Raw genomic sequence first — 9,354 nt, 5'->3', positions numbered from 1 at the left:
AAAGTTATGAATTTTTATTAAATAGTTATTATTAATTCTTTACTAATAAATCATGTTTTTTTAAATATGCAACAACGTATATATTTAAATATTAAAACTTAAAATATTGTAATTTTAAAAAAAATTACGACATATTTGACTTATATGTTATAATTTATTATAATGTAATCAATACTTTAAATAATTTATATAATGAACATTAGGAGTAGCTAAATTTTTAAATAGATCCAACAAACCTAGAATCCTACAATAAAAATAATTTTTCTTTAAAAAATTCAATTTAATAAACAAATTACATCGTTATGTTGTTTGGATATTAGTCGGGACTAAGAATTTAAATACAACACAAACCATTTGGTTTGCGTACAGTTAAAAACAATTATTATTAGGCAAAATTAAGATATAAAACATAAATAATTTTTTTTTATTCTCTTAAAAGACTTAATTGGCATAATTAACCTTCAACATAGCCAAATACAACCGCTGCGTATTTTAGCAAATCGACCATTTATCACGTAATCTATCATTAATGATTTTCCATAACTTTAACGATAATTATTAATATTTGACTTGTTTGTAATTTGAATCTGATCAAATGTTAATAAATAAACATAGTCTTAGAGATCCTTTGTGTGTAACTGCAGTGACTAAAGGCTTTGTTTCAATTATCATTTGTCGTAACACATGTACAAGTTTCTTAGTAAACTGAACATGATGGAAATAATTCTATTGAGATCAAATCTATATGTATAGTAATATGCATCGTTTTAACCATGTTAGACGTTATTAAAATATACTTGGAGATTTTACCATTAAACTAAAAACCTGGAATATAACTCCTCTCTTTATCATTTACTATTTCAGTAAAATTTAACGAGAAAAAATACTTTATTATTGATTTACTTCCGTTATCATTATTAATCTAATTATTATTAATCATTATTAATATTATCTAAATTAATACCAATATATTCTTATCAATTTATAAATAAGTTGTCTATGTTTAGTAAAGATTTTTTCAGACAAATCGCTAAATTATCCTCTGTTAAAGTTAAAACATAATACCTCCAGATCAATTTTAAACATATTACATAAGTGTTAAATCGTGCATTTATTAAGTTATTTTTCGTTTAAATAACTATCAGGCACTAAATAATAAATATTCAAACACTCAGCGGTTAAAAAAAAATAACTTACTAAAAAAAACTTGAATTATGCTTGTTATTTTTATTCCTCATAAGTTTAGTGAAGTCGAATGAAAACTTTTTTGACACCAATTCACTAACGATAAATTATCCCTTATGCATTGGTAATACATAACATTATTTCTGACTTCAAAATCAAAAATACCTTTATTTTTTTTTTTAACGCCTTCCAGTTATTACCGTCGTAAAATTTCGTTTACTTCAGATCGACTGTGTTAGTATCCTTTTCATTTGACCTGTCGCCTCCATCCGGATACGATCTTGTGTTTCCTTCCATTTGTCCGGAAGTATTGCGCTATGTGGATAGCGCACCCAAATATGATTCATTAAACGAAAGTCCCTTACATGTCATCTCCAACTGACCCGGATAAGTTTCCATTCGTTCTTTACAACGGTTTTTATACACCCCATGAATGTGATTCTGACATCCAAAAGAAAGGATTACGGTTTGTTTGCCATTGGCTCAATTACATAACAACCAACAAGTCGTTCTGTGACGTTTAACTAAATATTAACCGGGAAATCGCCCATAACAATAAATCCCAGTTGAAATATTTCTACTCTCCTCTCAAACTTTATTTATAGCTTTAAGAATTTTTAACTGACAGTTTTATTTGACCTAGATTCCTTACCAATAATTTTTTTTAAACAGACAGAAAACATATTGTACGGTAAAAACAATTTTGCTAATAATATTTAGCAAATATTTTATTATTTTATACATTATGCTTGATTACATATAATTTGCTTGAAATAAAATCATCTCTGCAAAAATATTTTTAAAATCTTGCATAATTAAAAATATCATAATTATTTATACGATGTTTGGAATTTTCTGTTGCACATAATTTCTTGGGCGTTCTACAAAGAATATTAAGCAAATATAATAAGTATAAAATTTATTGTTACCATTATTTTTTTATTGACTCATTATAAGGTCATTAGTTATTTTATTTTTAATTGATATTGAACAAAAGGAGTTATTTTATTAACTAATAAAAAGAATATAACGGAATCTAATTTTTACAAGTTTATTCTAACCCCTTAAGGATTTAGAATGAATTCATTTATACGAACTTGTTAGTTTTCAATTTAATGAATTCATGATTACTTTCAATTTTTACAGTATGAATATCTGTTTTATAAAAAAGTTTTAATGAAAGTCATCACAAAAGTATTTTTTTTTAGTGAATACAAATGTATTTGTTTTTTTATTAATGTTCCAAACTCTGGTATATACACCCAAGAAGATTTTTTAGTGTTTAGTAAAAGTATTTAAACAGCAGCCTATATAAGGAAATCTATTTTCATTAAGGTTATTGTTGACACAAAAATACTTCATAAAAAACAAAATCAGATTTATTTATGTACGATGACGGGCAGACTTTTTTTTATAACTTAAGAAAGTAAGTCATATCAGATATTGAAGCTTAAATACTTCATCATNTATTAAGGTTATTGTTGACACAAAAATACTTCATAAAAAACAAAATCAGATTTATTTATGTACGATGACGGGCAGACTTTTTTATAACTTAAGAAAGTAAGTCATATCAGATATTGAAGCTTAAATACTTCATCACGTTGACGAAAGAAGACGTTGTTTACTTTTTGCATATTATGTTAAACTGTTTATGTAAATTATAACTATTAATGACTGATTTCATTTCCAAGAAGACTTACATAGGTTTTATCGTTAGTGAATTATGGTCTACAATTAAAAATAGCTAAATATGTTCATATTACATTTTGTCGTAAACGCGATTACGAAACATTTGTAATAACATAATAGTAAAAATATAATAACTATATCTCTTATTAAACACTCAGGCAGTATACTTTCAACAGATTTGTCATTTAATAAACACATTTTTAACACTTATAATAAAGCTTTACAAAGTTATGGGTTTTTAAACGTAATTGTTTTGAGTTTTCTAATCCTTTATATTTTAAAGTTTTGTACTTTTTATCTTATAATATCTATAGTTGAATCCATTATTTCGTCTTCGTATCAATTTGGCTTAAAGGATAACATTGAAAGCTTACAAAGGCATTTTTTAAGAATGTTAGCTTACAAAGCTAATAGTAATTTAAGAGATATACAATCTATTGCTATAGAATTTAATATTTTGACGTCGTTGCCTACCTATATGTTTGATTTGTGGCCTAATTAACAGTTCTATTTATTGTCCTTAAATATTTAATATAATTTCATTTAATATTCTTAAAGTTAATTTACGTGATAATTCATTATATTACATTCTATTTCAAAGGCAAAACTAAAATTATTTTTCTCCAGTCAATTGAATTCAATTTGCTATGGCCCTTTAGTCAAAATTAGACTCTACTTAAATAATAATTACTAGTTTTTCTCTGATTTTTTTTAAATTGTTATTATTTTTAGGTGTATTCAGTTTTTTTTTGTTACTTGTTGTTACTGAATTTTATTATCAAATAATATTTTATTTATAAGTTTTTATTTCTGTACTTTATTGCCTACTCGGCGTTATTATTATAATTAAATTGCATTAGATAATTTTAATTTAAAATTCATAAATAAGTTTCTAAATGGATTTACTAATACCTATAAAGTGAGATGAATATGCATCGTAATACAGTTATAATTTGCATAGAATATCAAATATTCTGCTGAGTTTCGCTTTAATTAATAATGTACTTATAAACATCTTTAGATATTAACTTAACAAAGAATCCAACTTAATAATTAAAAGACGACTAAAATATTTATATATTGATCACAATAGAAACTTGCATGTATATATGTCTAAGTCTAATATTTTTTCATGAATTCTGATTAGCGATAGTCGATTTGTGTTTTTCCAATAGGTTAATAAGAACTCAAGAATATTTAATAATATCTGCCCATCATACACGTATTCAGATGAGAGAGTTTATGGGATCTAGACTATCCCTTCCCCTCAAAAATTTCCAATATTATATTTTAGTTAAAAGACTAAATTTGATATTATTGCGTGTAGACAATGAAATAAACTTTTAGTTCTAGCCCCACAAAATAATATTTTGCCAACGTGCCTTCTACCCAACAGTTTTTAAATGCGCAAAATTTTAGTTGCAGTTTAAAAAAGCTTTCAAATTCAACCCTTATACATTATAAGGATATCTATTTTAATTTTTTTTTAAGTAACAAATATTTTTAAGCTTATAAATAGAAAATAATCTAATTAAGAAAATGACTTTGTTGATTGATAGCAACATTCGAATCAGTATTTTAGAAATCATGATGATTATAAATTATAGACTCAAGAAGAGATATTTCTCGGCCGTACTCCTATCCCACCCAAGTATAAAAATGGTAATAACTACCGAAGTACTGGTCCAAAAATTTCGATTGTCCAGTCATTTTTCAAAAAAAAATTCTCAATATTTTATTTATTTTTTGATTGAAGACTTAACTAGTGATTAATGATAAAATAATCCCTTTATATAATTTTATTTGGTATGAAATCGTTTGAAATGTTGAATTAATGAAATTTTAATATCCTTTCATGTAACACAATAATAAAAAACAAATAAACACCAAAGGATTAAAGCAATAACTCTTTAGCAATCTCAAAAACATTTTTATCAACCTTTTTTCTACTTAAAAGTAGACGTTATAACTTACATTAAATTTGTTCTGATAAAATTGAGTTTTAGAACACTGTACAGGTCCCATGTATACTGAAAATTTATTTTGGGGAAGTTTTCCATCCCTAGTCGGCAACAGTAATATATTATGAGATGAACTAATAATAACATTTAAAAAACATTCATTATGTAATTTTTAATTATTGCACACATTATTTGACTACAATACATCTTTTTACAGTCAGAACAATATTATTTGTAATGATGCATTATTGCTGTGACCTGTAGCATTTTATTTACGGCTTTGTAAACTGTAACAAAGTGACAAACAACATAACTGTAGAAAAATGTTTATCTATTGTAGTAAATCACATAAACCCAACGTTTATAAAAAATTTAAGCAACAATAGAACGAGAAAAAAAAATGTTCTAAAAAGACAAATCAATGATTCACACCAAAACGTATTTATAAAAGTGATTTATTCACTTTAAACTTCATAACTGTACTAAAAACTGCAAACAAATGTAAAAATCACTATTTTCAATGCTCCTGCGATTGTTCAAGTCTTTTTTTTATTTTCATAACTTAATAGGCTTTTTAGAATTTTTATGTATATTACATATATAATATCATATTACTATCATGTTGGCCTTTAAATACATAAAAATGATGACGAAATAAATAAAGTGTTAAGATTATACTTTCTGTAATTTTTATACTGCACTTTAATCATTTAAAACCGCAACCAAGTTAGTTTTAAAAGCAAATTAACATATGATTATTATAATCATTAATTAATTTTATATAACCTTATTTTTACATGAAAAAGGTTTTATTCTTCGAGGTTTGTAAAGAACATACCAAATGTATTATAAAGTATTTTAACACAATACAATGTTTACCTGATTTATAAATAACTTGTGTATTTGTCCTAAAAAACATTCAAATTTTTTTCCTAAGAGAAGATCTAAAAAATAGCTAAATATTAAAATTTCAAAAAAAAAAAATTATTTTTCTTAATGGTAAATAAAAAAATTATGTTTTTAACAAAATCTAAGACATAATAATTATATTGAAAAAAAAATTCAAAGAAATAATAATTGGTACAAATGTTATAAGCGTTGATAGTTAGATTTGAGACACTGTATAGTTTGCAGAGTAATCAAAAAAAATTATTTTATACTAGATACTTATTTTAAATAGTGTAATATATTTTTTGTTTTGAAGTATTTTCTTAACGATTTTTAATAAAATAAAAAATACTATAAATATTTAGCAGTCTTGTTTCACATTACACTAACAATTCGCTATTTTTGTAAAACTTGTTTTACGATTGACTCAGAATAAAGTGAAATACTAAGTGTTGTCGACTCAATAAAAAATCTATGTGTGGATTAAACTATAAAACATAAGTTTGAATAAGTAGCAAGACTTTTGTTTTTGTTCTTACTAGCCACAAGAAAATAAAAAATATTTTTTTGCTTTATTCAACTCGAAAAGAAATTGATCGCACATCTTTTATTAATAATAGATGTTTATTAAATGTAATTAGGTCCAATAAAGTTTTATAGATTAAAATAAAAACGGCATTTTGTTTCATATTTAGTAAATATATGTGGAGGAATACAATGCAAAATAGGTACACGAGTTAAAATGTGACACTATGTTTTCTCAATACATAGAAGAATGAACATTTTTAAAACACTCTTAAAACATTTTACTGGAGTAGAATTTATAAATTGTAATAAAATACCTCTTTATAATCATCATTATCCTAACCATTCAGTCGTACTTTCAAGTGGTGATAAAATTAATAATACTTAATAATGAACAATTAATTTGTCGGCTTGTTATAAAAACTCACCAAAATTCAAATATCATTTGATTTTTTTAAAACTGTTTGGCTCTTTGATGTTTAAATGGATACTACACATTAAAATCTTTCTAAACTGAACTCTGAATTTTGTCTTAGATTGAAAAGAATCTAACGAAAATTTTTTAATTTCACAAGAGAACGCCGTTATGTTTAAAGTGATTTATTTTGTGATCAGTATTTAAAAATCGTTGATATTTTGAAACATTGGGAAGCTATAGAAAAGACCGAATAATTTGTACAATTCTTAATAATTTCTTAAAATTATTTTAAGAATCATTGAACATATTTTTAATTCATTAACAAAATTAATTCGCATAAAAAGATAGAAGATAATATATTGCATGTATTATTTTTAATAATTTAAGCGGAATACATATAAAATGTATAAATACCTATTATAATGTTATTCGTACATATTGAATGAGTTATTACGTTTGTTGAAGACACTCCACTTCAGTACACTCTATGATCAATAAAGTTAGATACATAGATAAATGAATTTGAAGAACTTTACTGGATGTGAGCTAATGACGGTTTATCTTGTTAAGCTTTTTATTCAAAAGTATATTAATCTGTAGACTTCGGTGATTTACTAACTTTTTAATGTCATTACTATTAAAACTATACTTTATAGTGCAGATAAACGGTTTAAACATGACATTAAAACAATTATTTTTCCATTATTTAGCTCAGTTAATTTTCCCGTGGTAATGTGATCAAAGCGTTTCATTAAAAAAAAAAAATCAAAGCACTTAAAGTAACTCATGAGAGATTGGTGAATTTTTCAATATTTTATTTATGTAATAAGATATGTAAAGTATAATACATCCCAATCAGACATTTTTTTAAGTACCAATAACTTGACAACAGGCGAAGTAATGGTACTGACGCAACTGACCATTTCTCAGCCCGTTCTAGCGCAGAACTGGCATGCGTCTTGTTTAAGTACTAACTAAATATTGACGGNAGATTGGTGAATTTTTCAATATTTTATTTATGTAATAAGATATGTAAAGTATAATACATCCCAATCAGACATTTTTTTAAGTACCAATAACTTGACAACAGGCGAAGTAATGGTACTGACGCAACTGACCATTTCTCAGCCCGTTCTAGCGCAGAACTGGCATGCGTCTTGTTTAAGTACTAACTAAATATTGACGGCCATTTCTGGCCGTGTATAGTTACAAAAAAACCTGCAGTACTGATCTCTCAGCGCGGAAAAACGTTATCATTCCAGACATATGTCACTGTTGGTCCAGTACAGGTAGTCGCTACCGCGGAAGAACTGTCAGCGCTGTAGCGACTGTTGTTAATCTTTGATTATGATTTTTATATATATTTGGGTGTGTAAAAAATCAATGACGAATACGCCTCGACTTGAGGGTACCCTAGACGATGTGGGTACCGAAGGTTGATGTTGCCGGCGGAGTTGACATTAGAACAATCAACTATTCAATCAGTTATTCGTCATGTGATGATTTGGTTTTAATCATTTTTTCTGGTGATATCAATTTTTACAAACTGGAAAAAAGAAATAAAATTGTTTTTTAAAAATGAAAAATACGTGTAACATCTTCTGCGCCGATGATTTAATGCTAATGCAATACAAATACGGTAGCAAATTATCGGAACCCAGTAATTAAAATTAAAGTACAATAATTACCTTGAAGCTGGATTGTATTAACTAACTAATTTTATGCACAACGGTGAAAACAATCGACACATATGTAATTTCATATCACAGCATAGTAATCAATTTGAGAATTGAACTGCGTTAATTGTTAATGTTGTTATTTCGTGGAGATAATTAACCTTTTCATTAGAATTCAGTAATTAGTTATCAACTAAACTGTATTAACCCGTGATTAGTCAAATCTTATATTCTGATTTATTAGAACGCGGCGAATGGCGGCTGACTGCCAAACCGTATTAACTGATCAATTCTATCATTAATTAATTTATTCTCATCGTTTGTAAATTTAAATAAACATTTAAAACACAATAATTAGCATAGAGTCGATAATATTTCGTTGAATACAATGAAGTCTGATGATTGTAAACTTTTACAGACATACTTAAATCGAATTGTTGAATAGAGTATGCATTCTCTCTTTCAATGTTGATAAATGTAGTATTATACCTTTTGTTCTAAGTAATTATGATTTTAAATAATTGTTCATAAAAGGCAATTTGCCCGTTTGTAATAAATAAACGATTAATTATTTTTTTTATTGTAATTATTTAAACTATTTGTATATTGTTCTTAATAATATTTCAATTAAAAAATCTTATAATCATTTTAAGTAGATTAATTTTCCTTAAGTTATTTTATTATAAATAGAAAAGAATTATATCAGTGGTACCCAAACTAGAAAATTCCTCCGAATTAACAAAATCACGCAAGAGAATTTAAATATAATTTTACCTGTCTTTTACAGAGATTTAGAAAACTTTTGTAATTAGTGCTCGTAGCAATAACTGATGGTACTGAAAAAATTCGGATATATAAACGACTTTAAAAAACAAATAGTTTAGCAACACGTTTTCAAGTTTTATCTAAGAATTATAAAACGCGGACAACAAATGAAATGTGCCCATTTATTACAAACTTTAATGATATAAAATTCTCATTTAATGAAAAGAGTGATAATAAAAATAAA

Source organism: Daktulosphaira vitifoliae, unplaced genomic scaffold (assembly GCF_025091365.1).
Source record: "Daktulosphaira vitifoliae isolate Bord-2020 unplaced genomic scaffold, ASM2509136v1 Scaffold_5, whole genome shotgun sequence".
Lineage (NCBI taxonomy): Eukaryota > Metazoa > Arthropoda > Insecta > Hemiptera > Phylloxeridae > Daktulosphaira > Daktulosphaira vitifoliae.
This window is presented reverse-complemented; position numbering follows the sequence as displayed.